A 20,493-nucleotide genomic window follows, 5' to 3' on the forward strand; every position below is an offset into this window, starting at 1 on the left:
ATGGAGGGATGGAGGGATGGATGGATGGATGGAGAGAGAGAGGGATGGATGGAGAGAGGGATGAAGGGAGGGATGGAGGGATGGAGGGAGGGATGGAGAGAGGATGAAGGGAGGGATGAAGGGAGGGATGAAGGGAGGGATGAAGGGAGGATGGAGAGAGGCAGTGTTTGGCCTGCTAGGCAGAGGGCCGTGGTGTTTGTTACAAACGTGTGCCTTCTGTAGGCAGCTGCCTGGCGTGTCCACACAGACTAGGAGGGGGGTGAGGAGGGGGGTGAGGAGGGGGGTGATGAGGGGGGCAAAGGGTGGAGTGATAGGGGAGGAGAAGAGGAGAGGGAACTTGTCTGACGTAGAAAGGCTGCAGCCAGGAAAAAAACTACAAAAAAGAAACAAACAAATAAAAAACGAGAGAAGAAAACGAGATGCATGAATATTCATCTGCAACTGTGATGAGATGACAGTGTTTGCTGGCGTGGCCACGGCTCCGCATGGTCTGCGTGTTAGAGAACAGCAAGGCCACATCCTGGGGTGTGGAACCCAGGAACACACGCTCCATCTTACCCAACAACACTGGCAGATTTCTCAGATGATTCCAGACGTTTTCTCTTCTCCCCCTCCAACCTTCGCCCACCACCCATACACCCACCAGGGGAGAGAGGGTGTGTGTGAGTGTGTTGTATAAGAGTCAGGTGGCTGAGCGGATAGGGAATTGGGCTAGAAATCAGAAGGTTGCTGGTTCGAGTCCTTGGGCAAGGAACTTCACCCTACTTGCCTCGGGGGAATGTCCCTGTACTTACTGTAAGTCGCTCTGGATAAGAGCGTCTGCTAAATGACTAAATGTATAAGAGTGTGAGTGTGTGTATGAGAGAGATGGAATTATACTATTGACATTTGAAGACTGTACAGAAAAGCCATGTGAATGGTTGCTACAGTAACCTAACCCTTCCAACATGTCAACATGTTAATGCAGTTCCTAAACCTGTCCCTCCCCTTCCCTCCTATCCCCCCCTCACCTCTGCTCTCCTCCCCTATCCCCCCCTCACCTCTGCTCTCCTCCCCTCTCCCCCCCTCACCTCTGCTCTCCTCCCCTCTCCCCCCCCTCACCTCTGCTCTCCTCCCCTCTCCCCCCCTCACCTCTGCTCTCCTCCCCTCTCCCCCCCTCACCTCTGCTCTCCTCCCCTCTCCCCCCCTCACCTCTGCTCTCCTCCCCTCTCCCCCCCTCACCTCTGCTCTCCTCCCCTCTCCTCCCCTCCCCTCTCCCCTCCTCCCCTCTCCCCCCCTCACCTCTGCTCTCCTCCCCTCTCCCCCCCTCTCCTCTGCTCTCCTCCCCTCTCCCCCCCTCACCTCTGCTCTCCTCCCCTCTCCCCCCCTCACCTCTGCTCTCCTCCTCTCTCCTCCCCTCACCTCTGCTCTCCTCCCTCTCCCCTCTCCTCCCCTCCCCTCCTCTCCTATCCCCCCTCACCTCTGCTCTCCTCCCTCTCCTCCCCTCACCTCTGCCCCCTCCCTTCCCCTCTCCTCCCCTCCCTCTCCCCCTCCCCTCCCCTCCCCTCCTCTCCTCCCCTCACCCTCTGCCCCCCTCCCTTCCCCTCTCCTCCCCTCTCCCCTCCCCTCCTCTCCTCTCCTCCCCTCCCCTCTCCTCTCCTCTCCTCTCCTCCCCCTGCCTGCCTCAGATCTCCACAGCCAGAGTGGTCGGCAGCTCCAAAACCCTTTCTGCTCCACACGGCTCATTGTACCCAGATCTCAGCATTGTTCCTCCTTCCCCTTCTCCCTCCCCTCACCTCTCTCTCCTGGCTCCAGCTGGCATGGAGACGCAGGCCTGTTGACAGGGCTCAGATCTCAGGGCTCAGGCCTCTCCCCCTCCCTATCATCCCCTCCTCCCCCCTCCCATTCCAAAAATATTTTGGAAAAATAAATCTCAAACGAGTTTGCATCATTGGTGATTACTTGATGAGGACTCTACTATAGGGAGTCAGGTGGCTGAGCGGTTAGGGAATGGGGCTAGTAATCAGAAAGTTGCCGGTTCGATTTTCGGTCGTGCAAAATGACGCTGTGTCCTTCGGCAAGGCACTTCACCCTACTCCACCCTTCACCCGCCTCGGGGGAATGTCCCTGTACTTACTGTAAGTCTCTCTGGATAAGAGCCTCTGCTAAATGACTAAATGTAAATGTCAATGTGCTATGCTCTGATGTAGACTTCTCTGTTCTCCTCTCCTCTCTTTTCAATGTGTGTGAGAAAAAAAAGTTGACGAAAAAAAAGTTTATGATCGAAAAAATAATAAAAAGGTTTATATTCTTTTATTACTCTGTTCTATGATCTCCCCTATCCTCTCCCCTCCCCTCTCCTCCTTTCCTCTCCTCTCCTCTCCTCTCCTCTCCTCTCCTCTCCTCCCCTCCCCTCCTCTTCTCCTCTCCTCTCCTCCCTCCCCTTCCCCTCCTCTCCTCCCCTCCTCTCTCCTATCCTCTCCTCTCCTCTCCCTCCCCTCCCGTCTCTTCCCCTCTCTTCTCCTCTCCTCCTCAGTCAGGTCCTCAGTCAGTTCAGCTCTTTGCACGGACTAGTTTTTCTTTGAAATGCATATTCTGCAGAGCTGAGTGCTGGCATGTGTACGCAGCAGAGTAATTGTGGAGGCCAAATGTTTAATTACACATGGCAGGCGTCACAGTATGACCCCCCGCAGCCTGGACCCCCCCGAGAAAAACACCCCAAACAGCCTCTCGGGGGGGGGGGGGGGGGGGTGGGAGGCTTCTGTGTGTGTAGCTGTTGTTGTTGTGTGTGTATGTGTCTATGTGTGTGTGTGTGTGAGATATAATCTGAAAACACACAGCAAGCCTTGCAAACATTTCTCTCCTTGTTGGAAATAGAAGGGATGTTTTACTGGTCCCAGTCTTCGCCGCATCAGGTCCACTCCTGCTTCTCCTGGGTCTGTGTCCTGCAAACCAAGAGCCTGGTAGGTGTGTGGGTGAGTGTGTGTGTGAGTGTGTGACCCTAGGGGGTCAGCAGCAGGAAGTAGGGTCTCCAGGTCACAGAGCACCTGTGTTGCTGTCAGATTCATTTAACCTCTGACCTCTGACCTGTTTTCCCACGCTGCAACTGAGAGGTCCAGACCATCCTGGTGTGAGTTAACCACGCTGCCCTGGCCGGCCGAACAACCCTGCTTCACCACATCACTGACCTACCCTGCTTCACAACACCACATCACTGACCTACCCTGCTTCACAACACCACATCACTGACCTACCCTGCTTTACAACACCACATCACTGACCTACCCTGCTTTACAACACCACATCACTGACCTACCCTGCTTTACAACACCACAACACTGACCTACCCTGCTTTACATCACCACATCACTGACCTGCCCTGCTTTACAACACCACATCACTGACCTACCCTGCTTTACAACACCACAACACTGACCTACCCTGCTTTACATCACCACATCACTGACCTGCCCTGCTTCACAACACCACATCACTGACCTACCCTGCTTCACAACACCACATCACTGACCTACCCTGCTTCACAACACCACATCACTGACCTACCCTGCTTCACAACACCACATCACTGACCTACCCTGCTTTACAACACCACATCACTGACCTACCCTGCTTCACAACACCACAACACTGACCTACCCTGCTTTACATCACCACAACACTGACCTGCCCTGCTTCACAACACCACATCACTGACCTGCCCTGCTTCACAACACCACATCACTGACCTGCCCTGCTTTACATCACCACAACACTGACCTGCCCTGGTTCACAACACCACATCACTGACCTGCCCTGCTTCACAACACCACATCACTGACCTGCCCTGCTTCACAACACCACATCACTGACCTGCCCTGCTTCACAACACCACATCACTGACCTACCCTGCTTCACAACACCACAACACTGACCTACCCTGCTTTACAACACCACATCACTGACCTACCCTGCTTTACAACACCACAACACTGACCTACCCTGCTTTACATCACCACATCACTGACCTGCCCTGCTTTACAACACCACAACACTGACCTACCCTGCTTTACATCACTACATCACTGACCTGCCCTGCTTCACAACACCACATCACTGACCTACCCTGCTTCACAACACCACAACACTGACCTACCCTGCTTCACAACACCACAACACTGACCTACCCTGCTTCACAACACCACATCACTGACCTACCCTGCTTCACAACACCACATCACTGACCGTGTCGTTACTAAGTGGGGAGAGTGAGTGCATTAGCTCTCCACAGGCCTGTGGAGGTTTAATAAGATGATCCATGAAGCTGATGATGGTGCTGACCTACTGGGAGCGATTAGAGCATCGTTGTGTCGTGTTCGCGTTCTGACACACTCACAGACATGCACACACACACACACGGCAGAGGAGAGGGAGGTGTGGTAAAGAGCAAACGCCTCCACATGTACAGAACACTCATTCTGTTCAGGTCTGTCCTGTTCAGGTCTGTTCAGGTCTGTCCTGTTCAGGTCTGTTCTGTTCAGGACTGTCCTGTTCAGGTCTGTCCTGTTCAGGTCTGTTCTGTTCAGGACTGTCCTGTTCAGGTCTGTCCTGTTCAGGTCTGTTCTGTTCAGGACTGTCCTGTTCAGGTCTGTCCTGTTCAGGTCTGTGAGGACCCTGGTGTTGACCTTGAAGGCCTGTCCTCCTCCACAGCCCCGTGTTAGAGAAGTGTTCCTGGGCGCAGTGGAGCAGGGTGTTCCTGGGCGCGGTGGAGCTGAGTGTTCCTGGGCGCGGTGGAGCAGAGTGTTCCTGGGCGCGGTGGAGCAGAGTGTTCCTGGGCGCGGTGGAGCAGAGTGTTCCTGGGCGCGGTGGAGCTGAGTGTTCCTGGGCGCGGTGGAGCAGAGTGTTCCTGGGCGCGGTGGAGCAGGGTGTTCCTGGGCGCGGTGGAGCTGAGTGTTCCTGGGCGCGGTGGAGCAGGGTGTTCCTGGGCGCGGTGGAGCAGAGTGTTCCTGGGCGCGGTGGAGCAGGGTGTTCCTGGGCGCGGTGGAGCTGAGCGAAGGTCAAACAGTGTTTCTGAGTGACAACATCCTGCGGTTTGGAGTGCAGCTAAATGTCTGCCACCGACATGATGCAGCACTCTAAGCATGCTGGGAAATCTGCCCTGTGGGATTCAGAGCTCGGCTCCAAGCCGAACGCTGGAGTTTTACATTTAAATGTTTTCTATTTCTGTAACTGGCAGTGATGCACATGTTGACCTTGTTGAAGGGAAACGTCTTGAAAAGAAGTCCTGAAGAGAAACCTGAAGAGAACACACCAGCACCCTGGGACTGACACAGTCACAACTACACAGACACAATACAACTCTCTCGTTTTGAGGGAGTCAAATTGACTAGAATTATAAAGTATACTAGAGAGGGTACAATTTCTGGGGATATTGTAGGGTGTGCTTGCTTGCGTCGGTTGCACAGGGGTCCGTTTTTTAATGACATTTTTACAACTGATTTCTGTATATTTTACATGAAAATGCATACTTATTATTTATAAAGATTACATAGATTTAAAAGCATATTTTTTTTAATGCTCATTTACAACTGAAAATACGAGTGAAGTGTAGAATGAAATAGATGTCTTCTCATTTCCCCTGCAAGAGGCAGCCTCATCTTGAATCAAAACGAATACATTTACGGTGTAAAAATTGACCTAATCTCTATGACTTAAACGTCATTTTAAGTTTTTCCCTTCTCGTGATATTTTCAGGCATGTAGCCTACTCATATTGCATTCATTCATGAATAAAGAACCCCCTTTGAAGATTATTCTACGACGTTACCCGGCAGTAGAAGATGGAATCGCGATTCAAACAGTACCATCTGCTAACTGAAAATATGCCCCCCAAAACGTAAATAAGCTTGACATTTACTTAGTGGAAAATTGCTCATTCATAAAAAGCTCGCTGGTAGCGATCAGTCAGTAACAACGCAAAATGCGATATAGCCCTGTGTGGAGAAGCTGCCCCGGTAAATTGTACTACTACGGTACAGTACTAGACTACTGCTGTGTTCGTCTTGGTAGCGATTGCGTTGGTTGAAATTGGATTTAACGTTCCGTTGTACGGTTTAGCCTGAAATTAATTATTTTCATGAACAGATTGACAACATTTAGGCTGTGGCAATGAAGTTCAGGTTAGTAGTTAGATAGACTTTTGATTTAAGTAAGGGGAGTGCCGAACATGTTCTGTCGCCGTTTGACTTCCTAAACAGCTGTGTAGTGTAGATGTTTTTGTAGTGTTTCGCGTAAGCTACAGCGTTGCAGTGAGCTACACTGGTTTGAAACCACAGGTAATGGTAATTTCACCAACATATCGTTTACTAATGTCAGAATAAATCCTACAACGAAAATGTATGTGAGGAATGTTTATTTTAACGATTGAAAACAGATACATCATAGACCACTGTTATGTGTTGCCCGGGCAACACAGGCTATAATGTCATGATGCTAATACTTCAGTGAAATAGTAGACTACTGTTTCCGAAAGTAGATGTACTTCCTTAATAATATCAGCTTATAGCGTATATACATTACACATCACAATTGTGTGTCATATCACAAAGTAAAATGAGTAAATAGTTATCACCCTGGCCTCTTTGCTTGTGGCGTTTCTGCAGCTGCCTTGCAGTAAAGCTATAGTTAGCCTAGCTATCCCCCAAGTTAACAGATGCGAAACGAATGTTCTGCCAAAGGTAGTCACGCGTGTTTTCGTGACATTAGTGACGTAGTGACGTTAGTAACGTCAGTGACTGTGGCTAACAAATTAGCCACCGTTAGCACTTTTCGCCACAAAAACTTAAATGCAACGGAACGTAAATCCAATAGAAGCAACTCAATCGCTACCAAGACGAAACTTTTGACACCTAGGTTTGTCTATGTATGCCAAATATTGACTGAGTTTTTGGGGGGTGCAAAAAAAATAATAAAAAAAGAATAATAATAATATATATGTGAGAGAACAAGGTTGTGCCCTTGCCGAAGGCAAAGCACACCCAAATATGTAAGAGAGACTAGTTTATGATCTTGTTTCTGGAAACAGGTAATTGTCCTAAGAAACTGCAAATTCTATATTGTGTATAATCATCGGTCCTTGAGAGTTTCCTGTAATGGAATCCCAGCTAGCTACCAGACAAATACAATTTCACCTTATCATGGAGAACATTCCCTAGCAATCATCTCATTTTCCAGTTGGCCTCCCTCCTCATATTCTCAAACGATATTATTCTCTCGAGCCAATATGGACTATAGCTAATCTACAACTGGGAGGGCTATTTGCATACATATGTTGGTCCGTGCAGTTGTACATGATGATGCTGAAACACTTTGAGACTACAAACCAAGTCACTGAACCCATGCTGGGTCTCGACAGTTTAGAAACTATAATACGTGTTTCAGACACTAGTGGAAACTCGGTTAATACATCAAACTTGTTAGTATTTAGACACGTAAATCATACAAACAGCGGAACGGTCTGCTATTGAAAAAGATAGGACTAGCAAAATGAAATGTTGAGGATGACTTAGTTCAGCTTGTGTGTGATCATCTGAATGTTGATGGTTTTGATATGTCTGCTGATGTAAATACTGGGGTGAGCTGAGCTGGTCACTCAACACACAGCTGCTGAGTTTCATCATCGTAGGTTTCTGCTCTCTCTCTCCTTCTTTCTCTCCTTCTCTCTCTCCTTCTCCCTATCTTTCTCTCTCTCTTTCTCTCCCTCTCTCCTTCTCCCTCCTCTTCTCTCCCTATCTCTCTTTCTCTCCCTCCCTCCTTCTCTCCTTCTGTCCCTCTCTCCCTCTCCTTCTCTCCTTCTCTCTCTCCTTCTCTCCCTCTCTCTTCCTCTCTCCCTGTCTCTCTCCTTCTCCCTCTCTCCTTCTCTCTCTCCTTCTCTCCCTCTCTCCTTCTCTCCCTCTCTCTCCTTCTCTCCTTCTCTCCCTCTCTCTTCCTCTCTCCCTGTCTCTCTCCTTCTCCCTCTCTCTTCTGTCTCTTCATGCCTTTCTCTACCCTTGTTGTGTGCACAGAGCAGCACAGAGCAGCACAGAGCAGCACAGAGCAGCACAGAGCAGCACAGAGCAGCACAGAGCAGCACAGAGCAGCCCTCCACTTACCCCTGACTTTAGAATGCCTTTGTTAAGCGAGGGTTTACTCATCTCTGCTGAATACATTTCCTGTGCCAAAATGATGGATCATTCTGATTTTAGATCCCAACTTTGACAAGCACGGAGAGCAGAGATCGCACTGTAAACTGGCCCCAGCTCCACGCAGCCGCCCCTTTCACTGATAGACAATACATCTTCCCAATGCATATTTTATCCAGAATAAGTGCATGATGCTTTCCTGAAGGTCATCACGTTTTGTGACGGGTTATTTGTTTATATTTAAATACACGAGGGTGTGTTAACATTTCAGGATCTGTCGCTTCTTCCTCGTGTGTTTTTAAAGGGATATTTACACAATGAACCTTTATTGTCTATCGAACAAATGAGCAGTGATGAAGTGTGTCTCTCCAGGTGTGAGTGTGAGAGGAGGGCTGTGTGTGTGTGTGTGTGTGTGTGTGTGAGGCTGGTCTCTCCTCTCTGTGGAGGGAGACCACACAGCACCAACAGAAGGGCTATTCTCTCTCTCATACAGACATAATTCAAATGTCACAATTTGAATGTCATCTTCAAAGAGTCTCTCCGTCAGTGCTCAAGTCATTATGGTGAACGGGCAAAGAAAACACAGGCAGGTGGGGGAGTGGACGGGCCAGGGGGGCGCGGGGGGGTGCGGGGGGCCAGGGGGGCGCGGGGGGCCAGGGGGGCGCGGGGGAGAGGAGCAGGGGGTGGAGGTATTGTTTCATGTCTGCCTGCTTCAAACCCTTCTAATTACCAAAGCCTTCATCTCTCCCTTTTGAAAAAGGCACAGAGGCAGAATGAGATTAAAACCTGCTTATTGTTGTCTTTTACTGATTATCCGTTTTTTTTTCTTCTACAGGTTTTAATTTGTGTGTGTGTGTGTGTATGCACGCGTGTGTGTGTGTGCTCATGTAAGTGTGTATAAACATGTGTGTGTGTGTGTGAAGGACAGGAGAGGCTCCATGGAAAGTCTCGGGTCCAGATGGTGTGGAACTGGGTGTCTTGTTGTCAGAACTGGTCCTGATAACAGAGATATGCATATGAGGTTGGCCCGCATGGCCCTCCGCCAGAGAGAGATCCCTCGCTCACAATAGCGGGGAACAAATTGATGTGTCCTGGAAGCTGTGGCTCTCCAGGAGCAGGAGCAGGTTATGAGAAGGCCTGCCAAACCCATCCGGGTGCGTGCCAAGCCCCCTGCTCGCTGCGGAGAGAGGACAGTTGGCGGCTGCTAGATAGCCGATCCTGACAGGGAAGGCACCAACAATGTCAACAGTGTTATTAGACACCGAGAGAAGCTGCCAGCAAACAAATTAGCCAGAGAGCGTTGTTGATGAGTTATGGTAGGTCGCGCAATTAACAAGCTCTGCTGAACATCCTACGCTGCCTGCTGGAGGAGAGACCAGGGCAGGTAGAGGAGAGACCAGGGCAGGTAGAGGAGAGGAAAGACGAGGGCAGGTTGAAGAGAGGAGAGACCAAGGCAGGTAGAGGAGAGGAGAGACCAGGGCAGGTAGAGGAGAGGAAAGTCCAGGGCAGGTAGAGGAGAGGAGAGACCAGGGCAGGTAGAGGAGAGGAGAGACCAGGGCAGGTAGAGGAGAGGAAAGTCCAGGGCAGGTAGATGAGAGGAGAGATCAGGGCAGGTAGAGGAGAGGAAAGTCCAGGGCAGGTAGAGGAGAGGAAAGTCCAGGGAAGGTAGATGAGAGGAGAGATCAGGGCAGGTAGAGGAGAGGAAAGTCCAGGGCAGGTAGAGGAGAGGAGAGACCAGGGCAGGTAGATGAGAGGAGAGACCAGGGCAGGTAGAGGAGAGACCAGGGCAGGTAGAGGAGAGGAGATATCAGGGAAGGTAGAGGAGAGACCAGGGCAGGTAGAGGAGAGGACAGACCAGGGCAGGTAGAGGAGAGACCAGGGCAGGTAGAGGAGAGGAGAGACCAGGGCAGGTAAAGGAGAGACCAGGGCAGGTAGAGGAGAGGAGAGACCAGGGCAGGTAGAGGACAGACCAGGGCAGGTAGAAGAGAGACCAGGTAAAAAAATGGATGATGGGGATAGCTAGCTAGCAGGGATGATGGAGTTAGCTAGCTGGGATGATAGAGCTAGCTAGCAGGGATGATGGAGTTAGCTAGCTGGGATGATAGAGCTAGCTAGCTAGCAGGGATTATGGGGTTAGCTAGCTAGCAGGGATGATAGAGCTAGCAAGCTAGCAGGGATGATGGGGTTAGCTAGCTATCAGGGATGATGGAGTTAGCTAGCTGGGATGATAGAGCTAGCTAGCAGGGATGATGGGGTTAGCTAGCAGGGATGATAGAGCTAGCTAGCTAACAGGGATGATGGGGTTAGCTAGCTGGGATAATAGAGCTAGCTAGCAGGGATGAGAGGCCCAGCTAGCAGCTCCAGAGGGTCTTGTGGGCCCACAGGGGGTTCCTGGTTACCTCCATCTCTGAGCCGTAACGAGCACAACTCGGCCTCTTTCCTCACAATCAACCCAAATCAATACACACACAACTAGCCTGCCTCACCCTGCCCTAATGAATGTGGCTGGGGGTGGGGGTAGAGGTGGAGAGGAGGGGGCGAGATAATCATATCTCCTCCCTCAGTCAATAAGCCCCAAACCACATTACAAATGCATGGAGGGGGGAGGAGGGGGAGGAGGGAGGAGGAGGGAGGAGGAGGGTGGCAGTGTGTGAAGATAGTGTGGGGGGAAGAGAAAGAGAGAGATGGTACCATGACTGAGTGCAAATACACACACACACACACACAACCACCCTGGGCAGGTCACTGTCATTAGCCCAGATTAGAGGCCCCAGTGTGATCATATAAACCTACTGGCAGGACTACAGGAATCGTTGCTGCTGCTCAGAAAGTTACCTTCAGACTTGATTAGTGGTTGTAAACCATCTCTAATGACAGACTGGGTGTGAGCTGGGAGCAGGGCTGGGTGTGTTCCCCCTCCTCGTGAAGCAACCACCCCCCCTCCCCCCAGGAGAGAAGGGGGGTTTTGGAGGGGTGCCAGACTCAGTAAATATCCTGCAATCAGCTCAGTCATTTCCTGATTGAAATCAGCTTCTCTTTCTAACGCCTGATATTAGAATATACAAGAGAGAAAAATTCTTCAGATCATTCTCTCTCTCTAAATCTCTCTCTCTCTCTCTCTCTCTCTCTCTCTTTCTCCTTCTCTTTTCTATCCTTCTTTCTTCCAGATCTTCTCCCCCTCTCTCCCCTCTTTTTCCTCTCATCTCCCCTCTCCCCCCTCTCTCTTCTCCTCTAGAAGGGCTAGTAGGGTTTGTTTCTTTTTTTGTTTTTATATACACTGTCATGTATATATACAATGAAAGTGGGCATGGATGTTTTTGGTTGTTGTGTGTGCGAGCATGTGTGTGTGCGAGCATGTGCATGTGTGTGTGCGAGCATGTGCATGTGTGTGCGAGCATGTGTGTGTGTGTGTGTGTGCGCTGAATGAGTCATGCTCAGTTTTCCCGGCAGATGTCTCTGGTATCCACCAAAGCCCCCGACATCCCCTCCAGTGCCTCCTTCCATACCCCCCCTCCCCAACCCCCACATCGTACTCCCCACCCCAGGCCTCTACCCCACCCCAGGCCTCTACCCCACCCCAGGCCTCTACCCCACCCCCAGGCCTCTACCCCACCCCAGGCCTCTACCCCACCCCCAGGCCTCTACCCCACCCCAGGTCCTGGCGGCCCTCCATTGCCCCGGGCCCCTCCTGCCTGGCGGCCCTCCTCCCTGATTGACAGCTCTTAATGGCCTCCCTGCCCGGGGCCCTCAGAGACAGCCTATCAGGGGCCAGAGGCAGGAGCAGCAGCCTATCAGGGGCCAGATTCAGGAGCAGCAGCCTATCAGGGGCCGGATTCAGGAGCAGCAGCCTATTAGGGGCCAGATTCAGGACAGAGGCATCAACAGCCAGCTGAGTTATTCCCCTGACAAGCATCTGAGGTTGTGTCTGTGTGGATATGCAAATACCAGGGTGCCCCCCTGCTTCCTCCTTCCCCCTCCCCCCTCTGCCCCCTCCCCCGCTCCAGCCTGCCTCTGAAGGACAGGTCCCTCTCCTAATTGATCTGTGGAGATTCCAGCTAACCTTCCTTCTTCATTGGAAACAGATGAGAGATTACAAATAAACAGGAGAGGAGAGGGAAGATAAATAGTCAGCACTCTGGAGCCGCATTCAGATAAATATAGTAGCAATACTTAGAGATATGAAATCATGAAAAGGAAAATATATATATATATCTATCGCAAAGAACAACGCTTTACATATCATTACTGGAATGTTGAGCTTTCCTTCCATTCTTAGATGAAAACAACTCAAAACAAACACTGTCACAAGGGAAAGACACACACTCACACAGGCTAGCACACACACACACACGCGTCCCCTGGCTGTACAGCACTGACTTCTGGTCTTCTAGGAGTTGTGTGGTGATAAGAGGAACCATTATCCAGGCAGTCGATGCAGGGGGACGGTGATTAATGTCGCTCCCAAGCAAGGCCCACCGAGGCTACAGGGACAGCAGCAGTTTCTTACCGCTAAATCCTCACAACGTCCAAAATAACCTGCTGCAACACTTTGCTCTTCCTTCTCCACTTACTCTACCAGGTCTCTCCTTCCACAGTATTACCACTGCTCTTTGAGAGAGAGAGAGAGAGAGAGAGAGAGAGAGAGAGGGGGGGGGAGGGGGAGAGAGGTGACTTTGCTTATGGACCACCGTTCACTAATATCTAAATCCTCAGTCTGGCTCTAATCTCTCTCTGGCTTGTAGAGTTGTAAGTGACTCCTCCCTCTCCACCTCACTGTCTTTCTTTTGCTCTTTTTTTATCTCTCTATCCCTCTATCTCTTTCTCTGTCTCTTTTTCTTGCTGTTTAAAGGATGATGGGATCATCAAAGTGTAGAGATCTCTATTTCCCCTCCCTCCTCTCCACCTCCTCTCTCTCCTCTCATCCTTCTCTCTCCCTCTTCTCCCTCTTTTTCCTCCTCTCTCCTCCATCCTTTGGGAAGCACTGCCTCTCCTCCGCCTCCTCCTCTCCTCCTCCTCCTCTCCTCCTTTCTCCTTAGCGACATCTCTGATGGTTAATTTCCTGGCGAGTAGAGCAGTTCAGTTTGAAAGGTTCTTTATTGGCATTAGCATTCATAATTACTTAATGACGAATCAGATATGGTTCATTGCGGCCAAGTGTAGAAAGAAGCAGTTTGAATCATGTACTTCAATTAGAATATAACTACAACATGTCCCCAGTGACCCTCCAACACAACCAGCTCTTTATTTATTTAGCTGAAGAATTATTAGCAGCTTCATGAGGCTTCAGACCAGATCTCTCCTCCAGTATTCCTCTTCAATCCCAGGTTTTGATATCATTCATTCTACAAACGATTTGTTGTAGTGACTGTGCAGGCAGAGAATGGACTGTGTCCAGAATGGACATTACGAATATTGTCCGTTACATTAATTCACAGTAAATTCAATGTATGTTCAAGAAGAAAGGAAATGGAAGGAAATATACATGCAGGGAAAGTAGGACAGTGAAAGTTGTCTTGTAACAAAAGTTCCTGAACTTTCTTTTTCCTCAGCTTGAGAGAAACTGCCTCCTTGGCAAAATATCTGTTTTAATCAAGAAGACAGCAGGGGGAAAGAGTAAATACTGCATTAATAACCCCCTCCCCCCCAACTTCTCCCCCACCCCCCCACCCCACTCCCCCGGAGGGCCAGAAAGCACGCAGGGGGAGTTTAAATATCTCCGAGGGATACCTTCATCTGAAAACGCCTGTCTCTTTCCCCCCCTTCCTCTCTCCCTCTCTCTCTTTCTCCCTCCCTTTCTCTTTCTCCCTCTCTCTTTCCCCCTGTTCTAACTCTCAAACTAATTTGTGAGAAGTTCAACGTCAGTTCAGTGTGGAGAGTGTTTCCCAGGCCTCTGCTGAGAGGTGAGGAGGACTGATGGGACCCCAGCGTGACCCCAGCGTGACCCCGTCTAGCCAGTGTAAACCAGGAGTGGTTATACAGTCTCCTCAGTGTAATACCGCCCACCCGCACTTAACCAGCTAGTTATTTGGTGGCGAGGCTGGCTGAAGTGGTGCTTTGAGAGATGATAGCTGCATGAATCAGAGGACCCTGCTTGGAACCCTCTAGTGTACAAGTCAGGAAGGAAGAGATACTGACAAGTGATGTGAAAAACCTGTGACATTAGCACAGCTAAGACATGACCCTGACCCAGGCTAGCTAGAGTGCACAGCTAAGACATGACCCTGACCCAGGCTAGCTAGCTAGCACAGCTAAGACATGACCCTGACCAAGGCTAGCTAGCTAGTGTAGAATCTGTGTGTCACCCAGCCTGAGACAATGTTAGTAGCTGCCAAACTCCTCCTCTTGTTGGCTCCACTGGGTTCAAGTGATTACATGGTGACTTGGCAGAGACAGGAGAAAAGCCTGTGATTAAGGCCCACCAGGGACAGTGTGTCTCTCTGTCTGCATGCCTGCCAGCCTGTCTCTCTGTCACACACATAAACATGCGTACACACACACACTTACTGTACGTTTAACCAGCTAGGTGTAGTCTGATCCAGGATCAGGGCTGTCAGTGCATCCCCTCCCCCCGGACCCTGACCTCAAGCCCACCTCCAGAAGCTGCCTTTTGTCTTTCTCTCCCTCCCCTCTCCCTCCTCTCTCCCTCCTCTCTCCCTCCTCTCTCCGTCCTCTCCCTCCTCTCTCCCTCCTCTCTCCTTCCTCTCTCCCTAGGAAGGGATGGAGGGGGGGGGAAGAAGGGTGGCTGTGAGGAAGATGTATGTTAATGTGCTGTCCAGCTGTACTGAGCCACATAGCTGCAAACAAAACACTTTATAAAAGGCCCATAGAGAGAGGTAAGGAGATACATCAATCAATGAACAATTACCCTGGTGCTAATCAGCTGTCCTGGTGCACCCCTGCCCACACCAGGATAACCCCACTGGCAGCATCAATTAAATTCTTAAGGTTAGTCTATTGAATTTTCCCTAGATAGGGGAGATGGAGGGATGGATGGATGGAGGAATGATCTGTGGCCCCCACCTCCCCGACTGAATTCTAACCCAATTGTTCTGCTTTCCTCTCCTCTCCTATAGTTTGCAGCACATGCTTCTCAGTGAAGAACTCTTATGTTTGGCCCACTGCAGGAGACTGGAGACACTAAGAGGTAGAAAGATGTGGAGAGGAAAAGAGAGAGGAGAGGTGGTGAGAGGAGAGGTGGTGAGAGGAGAGGAGGAGAGGAGGAGGGTGGAGAGAGGAGGAGAGGAGGAGAGAAGGAGAGATAGGAGAGGTGGTGAGAGGAGAGGTGGAGGGTGGAGAGAGGAGGAGAGGAGGAGAGAAGGAGAGATAGGAGAGGTGGTGAGAGGAGAGGTGGAGAGAGGCGAGGTGGTGAGAAGAGGAGAGGAGGAGAGATAGGAGAGATAGGGGAGGTGGTGAGAGGAGAGGAGGAGGATGGATATGTGGAGAGGAGGAGAGAGAGGAGAGATGGAGGAGAGAGGAGAGGTGCGCTTCCTCCTATGAGCATAGGAGTGTGTGTGTGGTGTGTGTGGTGTGGTGTGGTGTGGTGTGGTGTGGTGTGTGTGTGTGTGTGTGTGTGTGAGAGAGTCTCCTTGAGGAAAGTCAGGACACACACATTTAAAAATAAATGTATCCTTCCCCCACTTCCTCCCCCCATACACCAGTCCAAACAGAGCTCTTTGATCTCACAGCTAAATCTACACAGAATGTTTAAACTAACAGAACAGATATCTAATACAAGAAGTTTCTCTACTGCAGGAGATGAGAAGATGTCATATATAAGTTACTCTCAGCCCAGGATATACAGACCAGATCCCTGCTCCTCCCACCTCCTCCCTGCTCCTCCTCCCTGCTCCTCCCATCACCTCCCTCCCTGCTCCTCCCACCTCCTCCCTGCTCCTCCCATCACCTCCCTCCCTGCTCCTCCCACCACCTCCCTGCTCCTCCTCCCTGCTCCTCCCATCACCTCCCTCCCTGCTCCTCCCACCTCCTCCCTGCTCCTCCCATCACCTCCCTCCCTGCTCCTCCCACCTCCTCCCTGCTCCTCCCATCACCTCCCTCCCTGCTCCTCCCACCACCTCCCTGCTCATCCCAGCACCTCCCTGCTCCTCCCACAACCTCCCTGCTCCTCCCACCTCCTCCCACAACCTCCCTGCTCCTCCCACCTCCTCCCACAACCTCCCTGCTCCTCCCACCTCCTACCACCACCTCCCTGCTCCTCCCACCACCTCCCTGCTCCTCCCATCACCTCCCTCCCTGCTCCTCCTACCACCTCCCTGCTCCTCCCACCTCCTCCCATCACCTCCCTGCTACTCCCTGCTCCTCCCATCATCTCCCTGCTCCTCCCACCTCCTCCCATAACCTCCCTGCTACTCCCTGCTCCTCCCACCACCTCCCTGCTCCTCCCACCTCCTCCCATCACCTCCCTGCTCCTCCCATCACCTCCCTGCTCCTCTCACCTCCCTGCTACTCCCTGCTCCTCCCATCACCTCCCTGCTCCTCCCATCACCTCCCTGCTCCTCTCACCTCCCTGCTACTCCCTGCTCCTCCCATCACCTCCCTGCTCCTCCCAGCTCCTCCCACCTCCTCCCATCACCTCCCTGCTTCTCCCTGCTCCTTGCACCTCCTCCCACCTCCTCCCACCTCCTTCCTGCTCCTCCCACCTCCTCCCTGCTCCTCCCACTTCCTTCCAGCTCTCAGTAGTGTTTCACACGAGTGTGGATCCTGTTTGTAAAGCAGGATGTGGGGTGTGCTGACTCTGTGTGTGCCCCCCAGACTGGGCCAGCCTCCTCCAACGCTGATCTGAGACCGCTTCAGACACTGACCTTATTACATTATCATGAGTCATCAATTAAGACCAGACAACAAACAAACGTGAGGAGGAATACTCAAGAGGGCTGGCAGGACTGAGACAAGTATCTCTCTCTCTCTTCCTCCCTCTCTACCTCTCTCCCTCCCTCTCTCTCTTCCTCTTTCTTCCTCCCTCTCTCTCCCTCTCTTCCTCCCTCTCTATGCTCCTTGGAGAAACACTGCTCTCTACCAGCAGGAGAAACTCTGCTCTCTACCAGCAGGAGAAACACTGCTCTCTACCAGCAGAAGAAACACTGCTCTCTACCAGCAGGAGAAACACTGCTCTCTACCAGCAGCAGAAACACTGCTCTCTACCAGCAGGAGAAACTCTGCTCTCTACCAGCAGGAGAAACACTGCTCTCTGCCAGCAGAAGAAACACTGCTCTCTACCAGCAGCAGAAACACTGCTCTCTACCAGCAGCAGAAACACTGCTCTCTACCAGCAGGAGAAACACAGCTCTCTACCAGCAGCAGAAACACTGCTCTCTACCAGCAGGAGAAACTCTGCTCTTTACCAGCAGCAGAAACACTGCTCTCTACCAGCAGCAGAAACACTGCTCTCTACCAGCAGGAGAAACACTGCTCTCTACCAGCAGCAGAAACACTGCTCTCTACCAGCAGGAGAAACAGGCGATGTTGCTCTCTATCACGGGCGCATCAGCGTGACGTGCAGGGCGGTGGAGCGTGAAGGGGCAGATTTTCCGGTAGCGCAAGCCTGAGATGGGCTCCTGAGACTGGGCTAGCTCGCTTCCTCAGCCTCCCACGGAGCTCCCCGCCGTCACCACGACGCTCTGCAGCCCCAGGACTCAGCCATGCTGGGGGAGGGCGGAGCAGGAGAGGGGGAGGGAGAGCGGGAGGGAGAGGGAGAGATAGAAGAAGAAAGAGAAGGAGAGACGGGAGAGAGAGAGTGAGAGCAGGAGAGAGAGAGTGATTGCTCGCGGCTCATTTCTCCACACATGAGCCCATCTGCCTGGCACCCAGGGTGGCATGGCACCACTGCTCTCTGAAATGACTGAGCGAGTCGCAGACACCCCGACTCCACAGGAAGCCCAAATGCAATCCCATGAATCCCGTACCCGCCTATTATTTCCCAGAAAGCCTTTAAAGTGTCATTTTTCCCCCTGATGGCTGCTTGTAGATTTACTTTCTGTTCCATCATGACTTAAGTTGACCGTAATGTGTTTCAAAGAAGCTCTCAGTGAATTTTGCGTTTGAAATATTTTGGCCGTGGTATATATATTTTCTTTCTTGCAGAGTTAGTTCCATCAACAAACAGCACCACAGGGGGAAAGGGAATTGACTCTGAGACCAAGAAAATGGTGTTTGCAGGCAGCATCTTGTGATATTGTAATATTTACTGTTAGCTCCTCAGGCTACAAGACACGCTTCACTGTCACCATCAAACAAGACGCTTCTGAAGGAGAGAGCACATCTGTTGTCACCCCCGTCACACACACACACACACTCCTCCGGTCCTCCCCCCACCTCTGCCAGGCTCAGAGAGAGGGATGGAGAGGGGAGAACACTGCCCTGAAGACAGAAATGTTCTCATCCCTGATACACCCCTTAGCCTGCCACACCCACACACACTCTAAATACACACTCATACATACACTTACACACGTACAGTCACACACATGTGCAAAACACACACATACACACACTCATACACACAGAAAAACACACACACACCCCCAGTCTCTCTCCAGACTCCTCCACCCCAGTCTCTCTCCAGTCTCCTCCACCCCCAGTCTCTCTCCAGTCTCCTCCACCCCAGTCTCTCTCCAGTCTCCTCCACCCCAGTCTCTCTCCAGTCTCCTCCACCCCCAGTCTCTCTCCAGTCTCCTCCACCCCAGTCTCTCTCCAGTCTCCTCCACCCCAGTCTCTCTCCAGTCTCCTCCACCCCAGTCTCTCTCCAGTCTCCTCCACCCCCAGTCTCTCTCCAGTCTCCTCCACCCCAGTCTCTCTCCAGTCTCCTCCACCCCAGTCTCTCTCCAGTCTCCTCCACCCCCAGTCTCTCTCCAGTCTCCTCCACCCCCAGTCTCTTTCCAGTCTCCTCCACCCCCAGTCCTTGACCATGGTGGAGATGCGGCCGGCTCAAATTGATCATTTCTCCGACCAATAACTCACCGTGACGGAGGCTGCGAGGAGTGTGCATACAGCTCTGGCTCCTGCATACTGAGGAGGCCAGCCGGCCAATGGGAGCACTGGGAAAGGGTCAGGTGGTGCTCTGTTTATCCTGTGATGAATGGCAGGTCAAACAGGCCCACTTGCCCCTCCACATCCCTCACACACACACACACACACACACACCCCTCCACATCCCTCACAGTCCTGACAACACACACACAATCTGCCACATCCCTCACAGCAGAGTCCTGCTACCTCAGACGCCCTGAATACACACACATATGTATACACCCACACACAGACACACAAATACACAGACACACCCACACACAGACACACACACACACAGACACACCCACACACACACACACAGACACACCCACACACAGACACACCCACACACAGACACACACACACACAGACACACCCACACACAGACACACACACACACAGACACACCCACACACAGACACACACACACACAGACACACCCACACACAGACACACACACACACACACACACAGACACACCCACACACAGACACACCCACACACAGACACACACACACACAGACACACACACACACAGACACACCCACACACAGACACACACACACACACACACACACAGACACACCCACACACAGACACACACACACACAGACACACACACACACAGACACACACACACACAGACACACAGACTCCGGCTACATCCTGTGCGTGTGTGTGTGTGCGTGTGTGTGTGTATGTGTGTTCATTTGTTTGTTTAGAGTTTGATTGTTTACGTTGAGGTTATCATTCATAATTTGACTCTTAAGGGCTCTCATGGAAAATTCATCCAACTGATTGGAACTTTCAAGAGCGTGAAGGGAAAATTCTGAGTGTTTTATTTGACTGAGTCGTTTTTAAAACATTACAGTGTCCGCATCTAGACAGTGAAGAGGGCAGAGTTATGTATAAAAAATACGAACCTCAAACATTTCTAAATCAGATTGCGTCGGATATAACATCCGTCTGTGTTGACAGGATAATTTGATGTGGTGAGTGTTTGCTGGTGAATAGCTTTTGATGTTACAAGCTCTCTCGATGGGCGTTATAATGCTTTCATATAAGAAGGTAACAAGCCAATATTGCATTTGTGAAACTAAATTCCTGCGAGATGTCTTGTATTGTTATTCTGTCTGCATTCAGAGGCTCATTCATACAACGTTGACTCTGAATAAAAGACGACTATTTCACCCTTTTTTTAATTGAAATGCAAACGACATCAATGGCCGGGTCGGCAGCACAGGAAGCAGTCCCCCTGTCTTGCACGATAAAGTGTTTTTTCCGCTGTTTCTGTGGCTATCGACTTGGTCATG

The sequence above is a fragment of the Osmerus mordax genome, chromosome 22, assembly GCF_038355195.1.
Source record: "Osmerus mordax isolate fOsmMor3 chromosome 22, fOsmMor3.pri, whole genome shotgun sequence".
In the NCBI taxonomy this organism is placed as follows: domain Eukaryota; kingdom Metazoa; phylum Chordata; class Actinopteri; order Osmeriformes; family Osmeridae; genus Osmerus; species Osmerus mordax.